Source organism: Hyperoodon ampullatus (genome assembly GCF_949752795.1).
Source record: "Hyperoodon ampullatus genome assembly, chromosome: 15".
Classification (NCBI taxonomy): domain Eukaryota; kingdom Metazoa; phylum Chordata; class Mammalia; order Artiodactyla; family Ziphiidae; genus Hyperoodon; species Hyperoodon ampullatus.
The window spans coordinates 5683615-5706856 of NC_136928.1; the positions used below are offsets into that span (position 1 = coordinate 5683615).

A 23242-nucleotide genomic window follows, 5' to 3' on the forward strand; every position below is an offset into this window, starting at 1 on the left:
TTTATTAATGGGCTTCCTTTGCCAAGGGATGGGATGCAGCATTTTCAGAAACCCATTAAATGGCACAGCCTTCAGCCATAAGGTGTGAATGCAGTTTTCATCCTCCGCATCAGGGGACATTCTTCTCAAGACTGTACGTGTGGGCTCTATCTACCCAGCATCACTCTCTCAGGTGCTCTGCGTTTTAGGTCTTGCACCCCATTTGCTCCGTTTGGAGTCCATTTGTTCCTCTAGGCTGCCTTCATCACCTCTAGGCTGTCTTCATCACCCTCAAAGTTGAGACTGCTATGGTACATCAAAATACAAAATCATTAGAAGCTAAGAGAACATGGCAAGAAACAGCTTCTCTTTCCCAGAAAGCATTCAGGGTTCTTTAAGAAACTCCTTGGAACTTTGTTGCTGAGACATTTGTTACCCCATTTACAAGAAACCCTTGCATCTGGTTAGAAGCTGGCTGCCTGTTCAAGTATCCATTCAACTTCCACCTGGGGGAGTGATTCACTTGGGCCATCCCTAGAAAGTGCTCATTCAGCCTCTTCCTTGAATGACTTCACTAAAGCAGAATCATCCAGGTGCTGAGGAAGGCCAAGTCCATCCCTGGGAGCTCAGCATGTTATCAGCATGCTTCTTTGTTAAGCAGAAACTTCAGAATTTTGCTGAAGCCAGATGCAGGACAGATTCCTGCACAGCCGTGGGTGAATTGTTATTCTACAAGCTGAACAACAGTAACTGCAGGAACACAACCTCTGAATTACTAACACCGTTGGCTGGTCTCCCCTGGGCTCGTAGTAGAAGATGTCCGCCTGTCTAGAATGCCCAGTTGGTTCAAGGAGGGTTCGTTCAACAAACATTTTATTGAGGCTTTTTGTGCCAAGGATGACCTCACTCCAATAGAACCTATGGCTATGACCCAGTATTTCCTCTTTAGTTAAAATGTACATAGCATGTTGAAAGACAGCTTGTTTATGTCCTCTGGAAAGTTCTGAGGAGTCAGATATACCAGTAAGAGGCCATTTTATTCTTCATTGCAGCCTTGTCTGCACTCTATGCTTCCACTTCCTTCTTACCCATATTTTCTACCTCTTCTGAATTCTGAGATAGGTGGTTATAATTGAAAAAAACATATAAAATATATGTGTATGTATGAATACATAAATACATATATATAAATATATATATGTATGACAATTTGGAGTCAGAATCTTAATTGTTAGACATAAAGCTATCTTGCACTGGTTATGTTATTGTCAGAAAGTCACTTAACTTATCTTTAAAGTGAGAACAATAATGAGACCCACCTCAGAGCATCACCACAGGGAATAAATTTTGAGATGATACACATGATGAAAGGACTTTTTAATATATAAAGAACCTTGTGACTATTAGTGGTTATCTTTTTGCTATAGGAGAGGGCAGTTAGAAAAGAGGACCATTCATCACATTCTGTGGCCTGGGTGTGGCCACCTGATAAATGCAGTGCAGGGAGAGAAGACCAAAAGTAGATCTTCAAAGAAGAGATTCAATGAATATGTGGTGCATAGATCAGGGTGTCAGCGAATGTACCCAGATTTGTATGTAGGAGAGGATCTAGTGTGGAGGCCAGGCTTACCTGACCCAGCCAGCCAGCTTCTGGACAGTGAGTTACAGTGTACAACGCAACTCAGTCCTACGTGAGTCATATGGATCTACCTTCTCCTCCAGCATTCACTCTCTCACGTATGTTATAACTCTGCCTTTGGCATTCTGTCAAGGATTAGCAGTAATTGAACAAGGTCAGTTCCATGAATATAGACATGCTCGCAGTGAAATCCACATCCTAGCAATCATCAACACAGTCAGTTACACTGCAATTTGCATTCTAAATTTTATTTGCATCCAGGAGGCAAGACCAGAGTCCCAAGAGGCTCTAATCCTTCTGTGGTAAAACTTAGCATTGTCACATACAGTTGTGTAGGTTGTACACTGCACAAGGTTAGGGTGCATCAGGCACACCATAGACATCAGAGATTTGTGTACTTACCATGACAATTTTCCTAAAGTGTCTTTTTCTAGGAATCCAACATTTTATAACATGTTTCTAATAGATGGAAGTAAAGTAAGGTGCTGTATGGGCCAGCTAAAATAATAAATTTCTTTTGCTTTAAAGAGTTTTACTGCTCTTTTTGTGAGCCTTAATGTGAGCTCTTCCTACCTTGGGCAGAGTGGCAGTCCATTCTTCTTCGAATGAAGTGAGCAAAACTTCCTTGTAAAAATCTTCCAAGGTGAAGCTTCAGGTTATTTCTACCCGTGCGGAGCTTGCAGCTATTCCTAAATAAAAGTAAATTCAGTATCTGCAAAGTCAGTTTAATGTGTTCAACCTGTGTTCACAGAGCCCTGATCTAAGGGAAATAGAAGACAGGGTCCCTGGACGTACAACAGTGCAAAGCAGAATGCAGTTCAGGGCTTTATTGAGTGTCTGAGTCTGTGAATGGCATGGCAGAGTTTGTTACCAAATGCAAGCTTATGTGTCTGATGCACAGTGAGGGCAAACAATATTGAAACGTCAGACTTTGGAGCAGAGAAAGGTTTATTGCAGGACCATGCAAGGAGAATGGGTGGCTCATGTCCCCAAAACCCCAAACTCTCTGAAGCGTTTCAGCAAAACATTTTTAAAGGCAAGGTGAAGGAGGGGTGTGGTCGGTTGTTGCAAACCTCTTGGTGTGGGAATCCTTTGTTCTTGCAGCTGTCCACATAGGTCAGGTCACAATGTTCCTGTAAACCTCCAACAAGACAAATGTTATTCTCTCTTCTGCAACTTTTTATCTCTGTATGAATGGAAAAGTGTTATACCCTTAAAGGTCAGAGGCTTGAGAATGGGCTATCCCATATATTTCAGGCTATAGGCAACATTCTTAACTCCAAGCAAAAGCAACAAAGTACAAAGCTTTAACTAAAAGAAACAGATCTAATATGGAGTCAGATTTGTTCTTTCCTATTACAACTTCACAAATGGGAAGGAGGTGGTTGTGTCTGCACTAGAGGAACTGACACAGGCTTGAGCAGGGAAGGGACTGTCTCACTGAATCACCTGTGGCAAATAGACCATTCCCCCATTTTCCAGAACTCATCTGCTTTTAGGAGGGGACCTGAAACTCTTTAACATGTGATTCTACATTTGAGGACTGCTTCCATTGAAGCATCTTTAGGGTACGTTTTCACAGACATCACAGCCACAACCTGAAGGGAAAGCAGAGGGGGACTCCCCATGTTAACCTCAACCGTGGGTGGTGAGGCAGTTAGTTGCTGATAGAGCCTGGGTTTCTCCACCAGGCAAGAGGACACATGTGAAATTAGGGCTGGCAGGGCCTTGGTGAAAAAGACTCTGCTGTAGCCTCCTCGTTACCTAGGACAATTAGTGGTAATTGTGAATGTTATTAGCATCATAATTAAGTCTATTGCTGCAGAGCAGAAGAACCCCAGTGAAGGAGGAGAAACACTTTAATGTCTAATCAGCAGCCTTATGAGTGTCAGTGCCAGAACTGGGGGGGATTCAGGTTCTGAAACCCCATCTCTGCCTTTGTGTTGCTCTGGGATGTTCTATAGCAGCTTCAGGTGTGCTTGGCTCACGGCCCAATTAGACCTTCTTGATTCAGGCAAGATCCCTGAATCCTGATTTCTGTGCCTGGCAGTGTCTAGACACTGGGTAGCACTATACAGATTGGACTGACCCATTTTGGGATGCTTTCCAACTCAGACGTCATCCCTAACATTGACCCCATTTATTCCACTGCTCACTGAATGTCAGGATTTTGAGTAGATGCAAGCACAGCACCAGGGAGAGAGAGAGACAGAATTGCACTGAGTAATTGTGGCTTGGGACATCTGCAAAACCAAACCTTCTGTGCTAATTTGATTTTTCCTGGATCTTGCCCAGCCTCCGGTGATGTACTGAAGCAGGTCACCGGGTCCCTGAGCTGCCTCTTGTAGTGACCCACTCTACACTCCTCTTCACAATGGCCTTGCATCCTCTCCCATGGGCTCCTGTACCAAGAAGGGGCTGCAGTGCAGTCCTAAGTGCCCCATTCTGCCCCTCTACCAGAGGTGCAATGCACTCATCAGATTCCCTTGGGTCCCTCAGGATATTCCTGAGACATAATGAAACCCAGGAATCTCTTTTGGTACAATTTTGTCTCAAACAATATGTATAATAGGCTTCTTAAACTTCTTCTCAGCATCATGTGGCAGAAAGAGGGATTAAGCTATGATGTAGAATATGCAGGTTTCAAGCTTCATACCTCAACTAAGTTACTATGTAACAATGGACAAAGGATTTCATTATTTCTATTTACTAAAATTTCTCCTGGCTAAGTGAGAGAGTTGATAGGAGCATTAAATGAGTTGATGGCTGTGCACCTAGCTTGAAAATTAAAAAGTATGTTTTATAATCTTGGACCACAATATCAACATGTGGCCAATAAGAATAATAATAACAGCTAACTTTTGGGCCCTTACTATGTTCCAGGTGCTCTTCACACTTTATCTCTTTTAACCTTCATGGTAACCCAATGAACTTCGTGCTATTATCATTCTATTATTATCCCACATTATTATAGAGACTTCTAATAGTTAAAATTTTTTCCTAGTCTTCCAATTCTGTGACAGAGCCAGTTTTCAAATCTTGGTGCACTCCTGAGCCTGCACTCTTAAGCATCACACTATGTTATTTCTCAATAATGAAGTAATTAACAATAATAATAATAAACTACCTGAAAGATTAATGTTTTGTTAATCTGACAATGTGGGGATATGATGGAGGGTCAGCTGTCAGTGTACATTTTGTAGAAATAGTTCTGGAGCCATAGCACTCTTTCTCAAAGACTTTAATCTGAGTAGATCTCATTTACTGGTGTCTAGGGCTTTGTCTGCCTGGAGGCTCTGGAATGGATTGGCTGATATAGTTAGGTCTTTTCTAGTCCTATGATTCCTGGTAAGTGTTTTCACAAAACAGAGGCTACATATGTTTGTTTCCACTAATTGAAGAAACTTCACTTCTTTGTTTGGTTCTGTTTCAGAATGGGGCTTTTAAAGTAACAGCTGTGACCTCACTAACATGACCCAATGGAATAAGTCAAGGAAATGAAGACTCAGAGATAGGCCAGAGGTTGGGAATTGTAATTGGGTTCTCAGAGCAGGAGTGATAACTCAAGTGTGCAAGACAGCAAAGAGCAGAGCCCACTTACATCACATATGTGATAAGCTCCATTCTCTCTGTTTAGTGGAATCCCAAGGGGTGGAGGAAAAGTCTTAATTGATAATTGGTAATTGAATTAAGGATTTAAAGACACACACCTCAGTTTTTGGGCTGCACCTTTTCCTGATGTCTACCTGGGCATTTCTTCCAAAATATTTAGGTGAGATTTGTTACCTACCAGGTCCAGTGCAGGTCCTGGGGACCAACTGCTAAAGGGCAGACCCAGTCTCTGCTCTCATGGTGCTGACGGTCTAGTGAGTCAGCCAGGTGCCTGGTGGCACCACAACCACACTGTTCTAAACATTTGGAGTGTTTGCTTTCCAGGCCTTGCTTGAATTACTCGGCTATATGTTAACTGTTCAAAGCAGGATGCAACATTTGCTTCTCAGTTCACATATAAATACGGCTCTCCACAAATGACACAAGCACCTATAGAGTTAGCAGAAAATTTAAATGCCCATTTGCTAACTTTATTTTCCTGTGTGTGCTGCAAGTGTCAGTTCAGGTTTTGCTGGTCAAACACACCTTGTAATGGGCTTTGGTAATTTAACTACTAGGAATGGCTGGGTTACAGAACCCCATAAAAGTTTATTGACTTCTGCTTGCTGGCTTAGGTTGTAGGTTAGAATGTACCTCAGAAATTAGCTTCACTCAGTTTAATGACTTCATTACAGTGCAGTTTGCATGCTCTTAAGCACTTCCTAATATATTTTTAACACCAGTTTGTAGCTATCATGAGCTATTTCTGTCTAGTCAGAGAGGCAGTTTGGCTCCTTTAAATGGCCAAGATTTTTTTTTAAATGTCCCTGAAACAGGTTTCTCCTTGAAGTGTCCAGGTGGTTGAGGACCTTTGCTAGTAATATAGTTAGGGTAACAATTTGAATACTCTAGCCAACTTCAGTGCTATAAAAAGATCACTGTGTTAGTCATTGCTTTTTCTAAGGGAGAATAAGTAGTGATTACTCATAACCATTTGAAAATTATATTTATGGTTTACATAAAACCAAAGGTAATAGATGTTGATGAATATTGATAGCCATTTATTAGTATGTATCTATCATCAAATGAACTCAGTTTTCTCCCTATGCCTAAATAGGGTGTTTTAGGAAGAATATTAACCCTTCTGTGATTCCCTAAGACTTGTTATTACACCTAACTAATCAACTGTACATAATCCGGTGACATCTACTAAGCTAACTACTTGCTCTTCTGTTACTGCATTGGAACATTCAACTTCTGAAAAGGTGATTTTTAAAATAAGATGAATAATTTTTCTTTTAATTATAAATACATGGTACTTTTGAAAAATATATGTTAATATGTGAATAGGTACCAAAATGTTAATAGTACTTCTCTCCAGGTGGTAAGAACATGAATGAATGAATTTTTTAAAATATGTTTTTTAAATTTTAGAATATATATAATATATACTATATATAAATTTATATGTAATATATACTTTATATTATATATATATATATATATAAAGAGAGTGATGACATTCCTCAATATTATTTTCACTTATTTTACACTAATTATATAATAAATTTTGAAATATTTTCAATTTTGTATTCTTTCTGAATACAAATTTTACGGGCTGCAGAGCGTTTTGTTCTAAAGATTAACTACCAACCAGTTCCTTATTGTTAGGTATATGGATAGTCTCTGGATTTTATGATTGTACTAATGCTTGTGTATGTGCACTTTTGTGTATCTATTTTCTGTACAAGTTTTGTGGTATTTCCTAATGGGAATGTCTTTAAAATGGAGTTGCTAGATGGAGTGCTTGCCTCTGGTGCTTCTCTTTTCAGCCCTGACCTTGTCTGAGGATTTCCTCTGTGGCTGTGCAGTACAAGGTTGCTGGGATCTACAGTGTAGTCCTTTGGACCTCTCTCTACCTTTGCTTCCACCATTTACACATACTCATCTTGCATTCCATTGCCTTGGGGCTGCTTTATTATTTGTAAGAAAGGACTCTGGAAGGTTTAGCTAGGTAGAGTTCACTGTGTCTTAATCAACCAGATAGAAACATCAGTGCCATCCCTGCTATCTTGTTGGTTAGTTTATATATTATTCTTACTAATTATCAGCATGTCCTTAGCTCAAGCCCCCAAAATATTCTAAAGAACTAAAAATTAGGATCCTCCACAGAATTTTCAAGTCCTAACAAAAAGACTGCCTCTTCTGTCCACAACAACAATATTGACAAATATTTAAAATAACAAACATAATAATAGCTAACAAAAATTCCAGTGTGCCAGACTTGCATTATTTAACCTGACCCTTAAGAAAGGAATTTCCTTAGAAATTAATTTCAGAATACTCTTGACTGGGAGTGGGTGTGTGTGTGTGTGCATAATTGCTTACTTTGTTTCTTGGTCCCAGGAGAATCTCTTTATTGATTTTCATTTGTCTTCTGTCTCACCTGATAGGGTGGGAGTGGTGGCAAGGAGAGTTTAAAATCTACACCTATTTTGTTAAAACTGTTTTGTGCGTTAGAAGAACTGAGAACTGGAAAGGTTAGGAGACTCTCATGTGGTGAATTTCATGTTAAGGGTTGAGCCTAAACGATCTTCAGTATGCTATCCGCTAGTCACAGTAGACTACATTTAAATTAAGTGAAATTTAAATTTAGTTCCTTAGTCATTGTAACCACTTCATAAGTGTTTTATAACCACATGTAGTTAATGGCTACCACGTTGTTACAGAAATTGCTAAAGAAATGTTGTAGAACATTTCTATTATTGCAGAAAATTCTACTAGACAGCTTTACTTTTTAACCTCCAATCTAATACTGGTTTCACGGTTCCACTGTAGTCTCTATGAAACATTTTTCACAGCCACAGAACGCTTCCAGAGCAACCTGGCTTCTTGTAACTTTGTGTGCAGACCTTCTAAGAGCAATGCATTATTGTATTCCAAAGCCATAGCTAGGATTATTAAAGCATATTGTAATGTCACTGTATTTAAATTACCCACACTGGATATACAATTACCACCTTAGGTCTTTTAATATACACATCCCTTAATTTTGCATTTTTCTTAAACATATCAATTTGCACTTAACCATAAATAATAGAGTGCTCAGCTCATACATATCAATGAGAATCCCCTTCAGAAGTGAAAAATTGCTTGCTTAATACCAAGGAGTATTTTGGAGAACATCAAATCCCTTGACAGATGCTTGTTGCCACAAAAATTAATTTTCTTCTGCTTGTAACTAAAAGAGCATCAGTTGCATTTCGCTATTTAACAATATTGGAGGAGAAAGTTATAGCAAAATGATTTACAAATAGCAATTGCATTTCGCAGTTTACCTATTTCCATAAATTAGCACAAAAACTTAATCTGGATTTGGATATCAGGCCCAACCGTACCAATGTCTGTATCTTCACCAACCACACAAGAAGATGTTTGCCTTTGTACTAGGTAAACAGGTATCAGAAGTTGTTTCATGCCCTGACATTCACATGTTTTTCCACTTGGTTGTGACTTTACCCATTGGCAAGAGAGACATTTGTCTAGAAGTTGTGATTTCAGTGGCTTGAATGGCCACCATTATCTTCATTACTGGTTGGTGCCTGGAATTCCACTGCTAAATAACCTTTCTTCCTATTAAAATGAAAATATCTCTGGAGCAGGGTAATATTATTAATAGAAGGTGATATTTCTGCTAGGACTTGAAGGATGTGTATCAACTTTCTAAGTGGAAATTGGGAAGAGAGGACAGAGGTGTGATAAGAGCATTCCAAATCAAAAAAGGACAACAACAAAAAAAAACCCCAAAACATGGGCAAAGACATAGTAATTTTTCTGGGGGACAGTGATTTTTGTGGACCTTAAGGTACATAAAGGATAGCAATGAAAATGAAATTAAAGAAATAAGTCAAAGCCAGCATAAGAAGGGCCCTGATTGCATTTATAAGGCTTTTGGACTTTAGTTTACAAGTAGGAAGGGCATTTCAAGAGTTTCCATCAGAGGAACAATGTGAAAGCTTTGTACGTGTGAAAGATTTCTCCAACAGAAATATGCAGGCTAGATGGGAAATGAGTAGTACTTGAGGAAGGGATACCAGTTAGGTGTTTGTTGGTAAAACCAAAGTAAGAGATTTCAAATGTCAGAAGAAGATGGTGGCAGTGACATTGGAAATGAAAAAGTGCACAGGGATTCAGGAGACATTTGGAAATTATCCAACCTTCCCTCATTCAGCTATTTTAATATAAATGATTCAGAGTCCAGTCCCTGAGACCTTTCCAAACTTGCATGTAGAACACCCTTCTCTTATTATGCTTAGACTTAACTGCTGCTCCCACCTCCCTTATTTAGCCCAGTAAGTACATAATATTCTGTGTTGATCCCTACCTTTTCTCCTGCCTGTGCCTCATCTCCTCAGCTAAGATTTAAGCTTCTAGAAGTCAGAAACCTTGGATACCTTCCTTTATCATCCTCTACAGACAAAGAAACAATTGAGATGAAAGGAGTCTGAGATACCAAATCTGAAAATCACCTGGAGCTTTTGAGAAATAAAGGCTTTTTTATCTCAGCTATGGAGCTTCAGATTAACTAGGTCTAGGATGGGATCTAGATATTTGTTTTTTATTTTTGTTTTTGTTTTTTTTTTTTTTTTTTTACTTTCAGATGATTCTGATGGCCAGCCTGTTCTGTTAAACTATGGGCAGGGTTTCCAATTCTGACCTTAATCTTGTCTGACTCTGTGGTATCAGTCAAGTCACTTAACTTTCAGGGTCTCAAATTTCCTCATTTGAGAAATTACAGTATTGAAGTAGATGATGCTAAGGTTGGTTGCATCCATCAGTCATGGAGTTTACCTAGATGAGGTTACTTCCTGGGTCATAACTAATTCCTCATCCTGGGAGTAGAGTGTGTATTACTTTTCCCCGACTGTATTACCTTGCAGTCCTTCATACCAGTGGTCCCTGTCACACTCCATCGAGGGGTCCTCTTGCCTGGGGATTCTCCCTGTGGGCTGCGTGGGCACACAACCGGAGAAAACTAATGGCTGGTGCCATCGCCCACAGGCAAACGTGGTCGAGAGGCCTCTGTGGAGCACAGATTGTGGTAGGTGGCTGAAGGTGTGTGGGGGGCTCTCTTCAGAAGCCTGTGGGCCAGCATCAGCTGTGCCCATGCCTCTTGCCAGCTTTTCGCCTACGGATCCTCCTTGGTTCCTGAGCCACGCCTCAGGTGTGCTATAAGCTTGATGATTCATTAGAAAATTTTGCTGTGCCCTCTTCTTTGATGGGGAGCTAGTAGGAATTTTCCTATGCTAGCTTGACAACCAGCTCCCTCTTACTTAACCACTATGGATAAAGAGTCACTGAGGCTCAGTATTTAAAAAAATAATTTTTCTCTGTTTTGCCTTCCTGACTGTACTTCATGGGAAGAAGCTGTTTTTGGAGCCATTAGTGCTGAACTGGGCTGCAAAGTGAACCAAGGGATGAGCCACTTATCCAGAATGAGAGATCCAGAGGCCAAACATGATCAGTACTCCCACCTGCTCCTGGCCCAGAGCAGGCATCTTCCTAGCCCACTCTGGACATCCTGCCTTCTGAGCAGAGGTGCTCACCTGGGATTCTGCAAGAGGGTGAAGCCCTAATGCCTTGAGACATCCATAGTGTGAAAGGGATTCACTTCTCCCTTATGACTCTAGAATGGTATTATTTATGTGCCATCCCTGAGAGAATTGAAAGCCACTCAAATCACTTTATGTGTTCTGAGGATAAAGGAGGAACCCAGCTGAGAAAGACCTATGTCTTCCCCCCCCACACACAAGGCCCTCAGGGACACCACTTCAGACATTATTCCCTGAGGGTTATAGTCCTGCTTTCATCCACACTCATGGACTCCTCCTCCTCATGGCACCCTCTCCCTTTCTCCTTTTCCTCTCCCCCAACATCTTCACTCCCCACTCCCATCTTCCCACAAGTTCTCAGAGGATGTACAATGCAGGGAGGGGGAGACCTTTAATAAATATGTTAAACTCTCTGAATAGCATTCCCAGAATAGGGTAGGTGTAGCAGGGTGGAGAGTAGAAAGAGTGATGAAAAACGAAAAGAAAGGACTGAGAAAGAGAATCGAGAACAAAGACTGTCTTATGCTGACAAAAAGCAAAATGTTGGGTCAAGTACATGACACACTTCCTAACTGGTAGCCTAATTGGATTTTGCCTGGCATCTGAGTCTATAAGGCTGAGGCAGACAGACACTGCCCCTGCCCTCATGTGGCTTGGAATTGAGTAGGGAAACAGATTGCATCAAATTGTCACACAAATGCATCATTATCAATGACAGTATGTGCTAAGAAGGAGGGTACTAGCTGTTATGAAAGCATAAAACAGGAGGCTCTGGGCTAGTCTGGGGGAGCGTGGAAAAGCTTTCCTGAGGAAGGTACATTTGGGGAGATACTTGAAGGATGAGTAGATATGCACTAGACTTGAGGGCCAAGGTGGGAGTTGAAGTATTCCCAGAGGACTGAACAGGAGACTGAGTAAGTGGATTTTTCAGCCAGAGTCAAAGAGGATAGGAGGGAGGGCAAGATTGCTTGACTCTTTGCTTCCTTTCATATAAATTCCAGAAGGAATTTACCGAAGGGGGCTGTCTTAATACTTCTCATCAAACCCAGGTAAATGTGGACTTGAGTTTATGCTTTGAAATGGTGGCAGTCTGCTCTGGAAAACGGGCAGTAAGCCAGTTTCTGTGCAAAAGCTGTAAGCCCACAGAGCCCAGCTCTTACTTTTCTGGAAACTTCTACCACACTGTGAGTTGGAGTGGCAGTTGCTGCCCTGAAGATTGTGCCCATGCCAAACAGTTTTACTTATAGCCCTGTACCCCAAATACAAGCAAGCACGGACTGGCACAATTTTAAAGCAAAATTACAACCCAATAATGGAAAGTGGAAGGATGGGTGTAGAATGCTATCGATTCTAAACAGATCTCTGCTTCTTTTTGTAGTGCTTTAAAATTTGCAAACCTTTTCTACATCTATTTTATTTTCATTTGATGGCTACACACCATCTCCCTTTTACAGGAGACAGAACCATGTTATGGAGAAATTAAATGACTTATCAAAGTTCACAGACCATATTCTTTACAGTTTTCCTCATTGATTCTTATTCAGGACTAACCCTCTAATTAGGATCAAAACCTTCTATTTTGAAAAAAATGGCAAGAAAAGTGAAATCAGAAAATCCAGAAAGACAAATCTAAGACAAGGTTTAGTATAATTTCTTACATGTTCTCTGCCATCTCACTGCCTATATAATGAAAATTTATATTCTCAAGAATAATCCCATGCTGCCTTGTAAATTATTGAAGAAAGATTTAATTTAGTTCAGGCCCATTAAGTGTATTTTATTGGACTCTGAATCACTGGTATGGGATACATATGACAACTCTTAGAAGGCTAGAGTATCACAATAAAAAGGAAAAAATCAGTTTTCAGCTTTTTTATATAAACTGTTGATCACTATACTAGTCCAATGCCAGAAACTGATAAACACACCCAGAAGCAGTCCAGATGTTGGAAATGCCAGGGGCTCCTTGACTGGGGCTCCAATTCTTTACTGAAAATTATGACTTTTCTAGACCATCTTTAAAGTAGCAAAGTGCACACAAGTGAGAGATCTATGTATTTCCATGGAGCAGTGAGAGAAATAGATGTCTCCTAAAAACAGCAAGCAAGTTTGCAAGGCTGTAACATACAATAAAGGCTTAAGAGATTGTATCATCCCTTTTGCTGTTGGAACTTGAATTTTTATATTAAAAGAATACCTGAGTTTTACAAAATTGATAAACTTTTAGCCAGACTCATCAAGAAAAAAAGGGAGAGGACTCATCAATAAAATTAGAAATGAAAAGGGAGAATTTACAATGGACACCACAGAAATATAAAGCATCCTAAGAGACTACTACAAGCAACTTTATAACAATAAAATGGACAACCTGGAAGAAATGGACAAATTCTTAGAAAGGTATAACCTTCTAAGACTGAACCAGAAAGAGATAGAAAACATAAATAGACCAATCACAAGTAATGAAATTGAAACTGTGATTAAAAAATCTTCCAACAAACAAAAGTCCAGGACCAGATGGCTTCACAGGTGAATTCTATCAAACATTTAGAGAAGAGCTAATACCCATCCTTCTCAAACTCTTCCAAAAAGTTGCAGAGGAAAGAGACTCCCAAACTCATTCTAGGAGGCCACCATCACCCTGATACCAAAACTAGACAAAGATACTACAGAAAAAGAAACTTACAGACAAATATCACTGATGAATATAAATGCAAAAATCCTCAACAAAATACTAGCAAACAAAATCCAACAACACATTAAAAGGATCATACACCATGTTCAAGTGGGATTTATCCCAGGAATACAAGGATTCTTCAATAGACACAAATCAATCAATGTGATACACCATATTAACAAATTGAAGAATAAAAACCATATGATAATCTCAATAGATGCAGTAAAAGCTTCTGAAAATTTAACACCCATTTATGATAAAATCTTTCCAGAGGGCTTCGCTGGTGGCACAGTGGTTAAGAGTCTGCCTGCCGATGCAGGGGACACGGGTTCATGCTCCGGTCTGGGAAGATCCCACATGCCGTGGAACAGCTGGGCCTGTGAGCCATGGCCGCTGAGCCTGCGCATCCGGAGCCTGTGCTCCGCAACAGGAGAGGCCACAACAGTGATAGCCCCGTGTACTGCAAAAAAAAAAATAAATTAATTAATTATAAATAAATAAATAAATAAATAAATAAATAAATAAATAAACTTTCCAGAAAGTGGGCATAGAGGGAACCTACCTAAACATAATAAAGACCATATATGAAAACCACACAGCAAACATCATTCTCAATGGTGAAAAACTGAAAGCATTTCCTCTAAGATCAGGAACAAGACAAAGATGTCCACTCTTGCCACTACTATTCAACATAGCTTTGGAAGTCCTAGCCACAGCAATCAGAGAAGAAAAAGAAATAAAAGAATACAAATTGGAAAAGAAGAAGTAAAACTGTCATTGTTTGCAGCATGATACTATACATAGAGAATCCTAAAGATGCCACCAGAAAACTACTAGAGCTAATCAATGAATTTTAAAGTTGCAGGAAACAAAATCAATGCACAGAAATCTCTTGCATTCCTATACATTAACAACGAAAGATCAGAAAGAGAAATTAAGGAAACAATCTCATTCATCATTGCAACAAAAATAATAAAATACATAAGAATAAACCTACCTAAGGAGGTAAAAGACCTGCACTCAGAAAACTATAAGACACTGATGAAAGAAATCAAAGATGACACAAACAAATGGAGAGATATACCATGTTTTTGGATTGGAAGAATCAATATTGTGAAAATGACTGTACTACCCAAAGCAATCTACAGATTCAATACAATCCTTATCAAATTACCAATGGCATTTTTCACAGAACTAGAGAAAACGTCTTAAAATTTGTTTGGAGACACAAAAGATCCCCAATAGCTAAAGCAATCTTGAGGGAAAAAAAAAAACGGAGCTGGAGGAATCAGACTCCCTGACTTCAGACTATACTACAAAAGCAACAGTAATCAAGACAATATGGTGATGGCAAAAAAAAAAAAAAAAGAAAAAGAAAAAGAAACAGAATATACATCAATGGAACAGGATAGAAAGTCCAGAGATAAACCCATGCACCTATGTTCAACTAATCTATGACAAAGGAGGCAAGGGTATACAATGGAGAAAAGACAGTCTCTTCAATAAGTGGTGCTGGGAAAACTGAACAGCTACATGGAAAAGAATGAAATAAGAAAACACCCTAACACCATACACAAAAATAAACTCAAAATGGATTAAAGACCTAAATGTAAGGCCAGACACTATAAAACTCTTAGAGGGAAACATAGGCAGAACACTCTATGACATAAATCACAACAAGCTCCTTTTTGACCCAGCCCCTAGAGAAAGGGAAATAAAACCAAAAATAAACAAATGAGACCTAATGAAACTTAAAAGCTTTTGCACAGCAAAGGAAACCATAAACAAGATGAAAAGACAACCCTAGAATACTAGCAAACAGAATCCAACAACACATTAAAAGGATCATACACCATGTTCAAGTGGAATTTATCCCAGGAATTCAAGGATTCTTCAATATACACAAATCAATCAATGTGATACACCATATCAACAAATTGAAGAATAAAAACCATATGATCACAGCAAAGGAAACCATAAACAAGACGAAAAGACAACCCTGAGGAGAAAATATTTGCAAATGAAACAACTGACAAAGGATTAATCTCCAAAATATACAAGCAGCTCATGCAGCTCAATATTAAAAAAGCAAACAACCCAATCCAAAAATGGGCTGAAGACCTAAATAGACATTTCTCCAAAGAAGATATACAGATTGCCAACAAACACATGAAAGGATGCTCAACATCACTAATCATTAGAGAAATGCAAATCAAAACTACAATGAGGTATCACCTCACACCAGTCAGAATGGCCATCACCAAAAAGTCTACAAACAGTAAATCCTGAGAGGGTGTTGAGAAAAGGGAACCCTCTTGCACTGTTGGTGGGACTGTCAATTGATACAGCCACTATGGAAGACAGCATGGAGGTTCCTTAAAAAAACTAAAAATAGAACTACTGTATGACCCAGCAATCCCTCTACTGGGCATATACCCTGAGAAAACTATAATTCAAAAAGAATCATGTACCACAATGTTCATTGCAGCACTCTTTGCAATAGCCAGGACAGGGAAGCAAGCTAAGTGTCCATCGACAGATGAATGGATAAAGAAGATGTGGCACATATATACAATGGAATAGTACTGCAATTTTCTTGAGTAATATATTTTTCAACCCAGATAATTACAGCCTTCAACAACTCGATATAGCCTACGAGATAAACAGGTTTTCAGAAGGGAGCTTCCTTAAGAAAATATAATTTACAGAATATCGAACAAAGTATGGAGGAAATATTGACATGACAACAGCTGCTTCTGCTTACCAAAGGACTTAATAAAATGCCAGCTACCCTGGTATATTTAGATGATTGTTTATGAGAATTGGAGGGAATTGGTAAGTGGAGGGAAAAGAAATGCACTTGCAAGCTATTGCCAAGGAAATTTATATTTGAAAGTATAAAATCCCCTCCCCCAACAAATACAAGCTCATAATTACATGCAAGTTCTCAACCCAGTCTTTCATGTAATGTGAGGTGCCCCTCTAGTAGATATGGACTATTTTGTTGTCAGTAGAATGACATAGGTTTCAATATGATGGGAAATCATTAATCTAGGAAAATGAGTTTATATCTATCAGCAAGAAAGGGAGCCTCAATTCCCCCTTTGCCCATATAAGATTGAGAATATCTTTGTAGAGTATGCAGTGGTGACAGTAGTGATGGGATGTGTGTATGTTTACACTGACTCGAAATGTCCTCAGTTTGTTAGATCCAATTATATAAAGTAGTGATGAGAAGAAGGGTCTTCTGTTCACAGACAAGACAATGAGCAAATTTCTTTATCCTCAAAATGTCATTTTCCTTTTTCATAAAATGGAGATATGAGGAATAACCACCTCAGAGGGTTGTCTTGAGTGGTAAGTAACACAGGGGTATACAGTAAACACTAAATAAATATCTTTGAGAAAATCCCATCTAAGGATCAGTTTAAAATGGAATGGTTTAAAGCCTTGGAGGGTCTCATCTGGCAAATGTTTGGTATCAAACTGATCTATCAGAGAATCATTTTGTGAATGCTCTCTGCCTTGTAAATGGAAGGCTACCCCTTTTAAATTGGATTCCACTGTAATCAGAATCACAGAGGACCACTGGGGAAAAGACTTTTTGAAATAGCATCGGTTACATCTTATCAGCAAGTAGCATGTTGATGTATAATTACTTATCATTACCGCAATACATCATTTCAGAAAGTATTTCCCAACTGCTTCTTTTCCTCTTATAAATGTATTATTCATATCTATATAAATAACGGTTCACTGAATTCATTTAAAGAAATCCATTGATTCTAGTAAGTTATTAGACACATGTAACTGTCACTCAGGCAATAATCTTGAAATGCCCCACTCAGGATTTCTGGAAACTAACTCCAGGGATGAAGGATGAACAAAAATACCATTCCATCTGTTAGCCAAACTGACTGCACCAAATAATTTGGAACTTAATTACAGAGTTGGTTACATTTTCAAAATGTGATTTACAAAGGCTGGAAGTTTTATTTAAATCTCTTCATGCTTATTTCCTTTAAGGACCATCAGTGGTGGTTACAAATTGCAGTTTTAGAACCATTGGCTGTTAAGGACCCAAGGCTTAGGATCCAGGGTTAGGATTAGGGTAAAGCAGGAAATGGGAAAAGCTGTGGTCTCCCTCTGCTTTCCACCTTTGCTCTGCCCTTTCTTCCATCGTGGACTAGCTGTGAACCACTCCACATGTTTTCATTGCAAATAGACTGTCACATAGAATCTCAGACACCCAGTTAAATTTGAATTCAGGTGAACAAAAGTTGTTTCTTAGTATAAGTATGTCCCATGCAATACTTGAGACATACTTACACTAAAAATAATTTATTGTTTATCTGAACCTCAAATTTAAATGGATGTTCTGTGTTTATATTTACTAAATCTGACAACTCAACCTACAAGACAACTGTTCTGTCAAGATATTTGTTTGAAAAATAGTATCATAGTTACTCTTTCTAAAGGCATAGTTATTTTAATTGAGAAGTCCTAGAGACCAAACTCTTCAAGATCTCCAAACATGAACCTCTTTTGGGGGTACTTTGGGTACATTTGAAAGATGGTTAGAGAGATGTTTCAGTTGGGAAAGCCTTTCTGTAGTACTTAAGTTTAGAACATAGAGGTAGCATTGATTCCTTGCACTCACAAGCCTGGTGGAGGGAAAGAGGAAGGAAGGAAGGAAATAAGATTAACCCCAGTAACTGTTGTGTTTTATTTTACTTTCTATTTTTAATTTAATTTTTATTTTATATTACAGTTGATTTACAATGTTGTGTTAGTTTCAGGTGTACAGTAAAGTGAATTAGTTATACATATACATATATCCATTCTTTTTCAGATTCTTTTACCATATAGGTTATTACAGAATACTGAGTCGAGTTCCCTGTGCTATGCAGTAGGTCCTTGTTGATTATTTATTTTATATTTGGTAGTATGTATATGTTAATCCCAATCTCCTAATTTATCCCTCGCTTCACCTTTCCCCTTTGTTAACCATAAGTTTGTTTTCTATGTCTATGAGTCTGTTTCTGTTTTAAAATAAGTTCATTTGTGTAATTTTTTTAGATTCTACATATAAGTGATAGCATATGATATTTGTCTTTGTCTGACTTATGTCACTTAGTATGATAATCTCTAGGTCCATCCCATGTTGCTGCAAATGACATTATTTCATTCTTTTTTATGACTAGGTCATATTCTTTATTTTCTATTTTTAATCATAAATATTAACAGTGTGGGTGGAGAGGGAAGAAAGTTAACTTGCCAACTGACCGTTTCAGTTTCTCAAGTCAAAATCCATAGAATTATTCTTGACTCCTCTATTTCTTTCATATTCCAGATCCAATCCAACAGTAAATGTTGTCAACTCTATCTTCAAGATATAGCCAAAACTGTCCACTTCCTACAATCTCCACTGCTAACAATTTGGTCCAGGATGCCATAATTTCTCACTTGAATTATTGCAGTAGCCTCCTGACCTGGTTTCTCTCAGCTTCGACCATTGCTCTTTTCAGTGTACTCCCCACACAGCATCCTGATTCCTCTTGTTGAAACCTAAGTCTGAGATGTCCCTTCAATGGTTTCCATCTCACCCAGGTAAAGTCCTAACAGTGGCCTGTAGGACAGCCCAGCACTCCTTCATTGTACCACTCTGAGCTCAACTCCTACAATGCCTCCCATCACCCTTCTCCTGCCACACTGGTCCTCCACTGTATCAGACACATCCCTGCCAAGGAGACTTTACAGTTCTGCCCTCTCTGCTTGCAGCAAGTATCTGCATGGTTTGCTCCCTCGGCTTCTTCACGGTTTCATTCCAATATTTCATTCACAGTAATTGCAACCCTCCCCACTCCCTTTCTTATTTTGTTCTTTTCTTCATGGCATGCATCATTGCTTATACTCTATCTTTTCCTTGTTTATCTTGTGATTGCATATCTTTGCCCTAGAACGTAAGCTCAGTGAAGCTTCTAGATTTTATGTTGTTGTTCTTGTTTATTTTTGTCATCACTGTATCCCAGTGCCTGCCATATGCAAAGTGCTCCCTAAATATTTGTTGGGTGAATGAATGAACCATTAACAGTTTTTAACAAATTTGCTATATGGATTAGATGCCTAACTGCAAATAGCAGAATCATGGGAGAATGAGATATAGGACTGGTATGTTGTGATGGCAGGGTCATATTTTGCAGAAGATCCAGGGCATCATGGCAGGACATGGAAAAGACCAAGACAATAAGGGAGCAGGTAGATAGGCAGGTCAATATGAGGACTTTGAGTACCTAAGGAAGTAATAGGGACACTTTACAATTTGGCCAAGTAATGTCCTTTTGCAATATTAGATTCCAGAAGTATTCATTTGTCTCATAACTGTGCATCAATAGTCTCCACTGTGGAGCTCCTTTGTCATCACCAAGGATCCAGGAAGACAATAAGATCATTAAAAGTCTGATCTTCTCTGGGCTATGGGGATCATTTCCACATTGTCCCATGGCCACCAGTCCCCTGAGGGTCTTTCTCCCACACTGCTTCTCCCTCTTGTCTTCTCCTCTGTGCTCCTCTATTCTCAATTCCCAGGCCTCTTACAACATTGCTTCCAGGAAGATCCTCTTAAGGAACAAATCAAGCCATATCACTGGCCAGCTTTTAGACTGCCATTTTCTCCCTGTTGAGGATGAGGTCCAGCTCACCCTGCCTCCCCATCCTTGTTTCTCTTCAGTCCTTCCTCTAGTTAGCCACCCTGAGACTCTGCTCAATATGCATGTCCCTTTACCACTCTCTAGAATGGGCTTCATTGCGTCAAGAACTTCTCAGCTCTCAAAACTAAACTTTCAAGCAGCTGGCTTAGTGAAGTTTTAAGATTTCTCCTGAAATCATTTATCAGTTTTTCCTCTAGGATCTCATAGCTCCTTACACAGACCTCTGGCACAGCACTTACCATATTAGAAGGTTTTGTTGGTATATCTTCTCCCCCAGCAGTCTGCAGGGCACAGCTTTGTGTCTCTCCCACCAAGTATAGCATATAGAAGGTGTATGGTAAGTGCATATTAGATGAGTTACTTTGGAAACTTCACAGAAACCTAGTCTTGCTCCTGAGCATATGGTTCTCTATAGCTGCTGGCTTTGCTTTTCTTGGTCCTTCATAAGAACCTCCCCCAAATCAAACCCCATGACCTCTTGTTCATGTACAGATGTGTTGGTTGAACCCTGCCCCAGAGCTGGAAGGGGCAAAGCATTTTTCCAATGGTAGCTCTTTTGTTAATGTTACATACCACAAGGAAAGATAATCATCGACCTTCTGCTTCCTCTCAGGATGTGCCACATTGGTCAAATTGTGTCATTACGTGTTGTCAGGCTTTGAGAGAAAGCATCCTTCATTTTAACTTTTTGCGTGCTTAAAGTCATTCAATTACCATTCAATTTAATTAAATGGCTTTTATGATTTAATTTTAGTGAGGGGAAAAATGATCCGTCATTAAAATGATGACTGAATGATTTTTTTTTTGTTATTGCTGTAGATAACAGGAAAGAGCCTTTGAGATAAGTTTTGTAATAAAAAATCCTTCTGGTAGTCAGGATAGTCAGTAAAATGTGTTATTGGTAATGAAAAAGGAGTTGTTGATATTGTTAATTAATAAGTGATGAATTAGCATGGAACCTGACACCTCATTTACCCCAGTGACACTACCCTGGGAAATTATAGAGAATATTAGGCTGTCACTCTTTAGAAAATTTTTCCTTGAAAGAGAGAGCGAGAGCAAGAGCGAGAGTGAGAGAGAGAGCGAGAGCGAGAGCGAGAGAGAGAGAGAGAGAGAGAGGGAGGGAGAGAGAATAGGGATATGTAAGCTTTTAAAGTAAAAATTCTAAATTGTACTTTAGCACTCAAGCAAAACTAATCGGTTAAAGAAAATACACGGTCTTCATCTACATGAAGGCATGTTGTAGAAATATCAGAATTTATTTAATAGCATATATTTTTCTCTCTTAAAAAATTAAGAATGTATACTTTAAGTTGTATGTCATAATATTTTCTTCATTGTGAATTTCATTAGGAGATTTTTTTCTGCAACATCCTTCAGGATGCTGAATACTAACTTGGTAATAGAGGAAAAAATTTAGGCAATTAATGTTGGGATACTTTTTTAAGGAAAACTATTCTAAGTGTGTACATTTTTAGTATAGCTTATTGGATTTTTTGTTTTTCTAATCTAGGAAAAAAGATAGTCTTATAACTGAGAAATGCTTGGTCATTTGGCTGTCAGTTCTGACACTAATTCTCTGACACAGAGTATTGTGTAATTCCATTCAATTCTGACATTACCTGGGATTAACACAGACCCGAAGTTGAGGGCAAACTCCTCCACAAGACCATCTACACTCAGACACCAGTTGCAAGTCTCAGGGCCACCTGCACTTCTGACCAAGTGGCTAAAACATTAGGTGTTCCCACAACTTCACCAGGTGCAATAATTTCCTAGAAGAACTCACAGTATTCACTGAATGTGCTACACTTAAGATTACAGTTTTATTATGAAGGATATACCTCACGAACAACCAAATGGAGGAAACGCATAGGACAAGGCCTGGGAAAGGTAGGGACGCAGAGCTTTCATGCCTCTCCTTGTGGGATAGGGGCACATCACTCCCCCAGCACACCGATGTGTTCACCAGCCAGGAATCTCTTGGTGTTCAGAGTTTTTATTGGGATTTTATTACATAGACATGATTGATTAAGTCATTGGCCATGTGACTGAACTCAATCTCCAGTCCCACTTCTCTCCCCGGAGGTCAAGCTGGTGCAAAGTTCCAACCCTCTAATCATGTGATTGGTCTTTCTCATCACCAGCTCCCATCCTGAAACTATGTGGGAGCCCCACCAGGAGTTGCCTCATTAACAGAATAAAGACACTCCTATTACTAAGGAAAATCCAAGTGTTTGTGAGGCCCCTAGCCAGAAACCAGGGACAAAGACTAGATATGTTTTTTATTACACCACAGACTTATTTTATAAAAATGTCTTAGATTTGGCTTTTTGAATGGTTATTAAATCAGTTGCAGTAATATTTTCTAGGTATCTCCTATGTGCTTATCACCAGCCTTGGGAGGAGATGGGGTCATGGAAGTTTAAGGCATGGTGCCTACCTAAGGTCTATTTCAGGAGACCAGCTCAACAATGAAATACCCTAATACTAAGAACTACCCATGCTGAGCACTTTGCATCTGTGTTCACATTGTATATCCTCATAACAGCCTCATAAAGTAGTCCAGAAAGGTAAGTAAAAACACACCATTAGATTCAAATGCAGGTCTGTCTAATTCCAAGAGTATAATTTTCCATCAATCCACATAATAATGTATACTGAAATTGAGTCATATTGAGAGGTAAAGGGCACTGGTGTTGTTAGTACAAGTTCAGAGAAAGGTAGCTCAGTAGGGGTGGGGAGAGTCAGGAGACTTTGTGGAAGATGTTGGACTTCAACAAGGCCTTGAAGAGTTTGTAGAAAATGGATTCCAAGAGGGGAAAGCAGGGTGCCTTCCTGATGAGAAGAACAAAATGAGTACATGTGAGGCAGACATAAGTTTGAGATATTCATGGATGGACTAAAGTTCTTTCCTTGAATATCTCTGCTTATAGGGACCTCATCTTCCCTTGAATGTACCTGTTCCATACTGCATCCCTCCTTTAGTACAAGATTCTTTCTTGCCACCAGCTGAACCTGACATCTTGTCCTCAGA

General features: G+C 39.2%; 1 protein-coding gene across 3 annotated transcripts in view; it reads left to right on the forward strand.

The window, feature by feature from the left end:
• CTNNA2 (catenin alpha 2) overlaps positions 1–23242 on the forward strand; it is a gene marked incomplete at both ends in the record, with an annotated part of 1045594 nt that overhangs the window by 641454 nt on the left and 380898 nt on the right. The window lies entirely within an intron of this gene.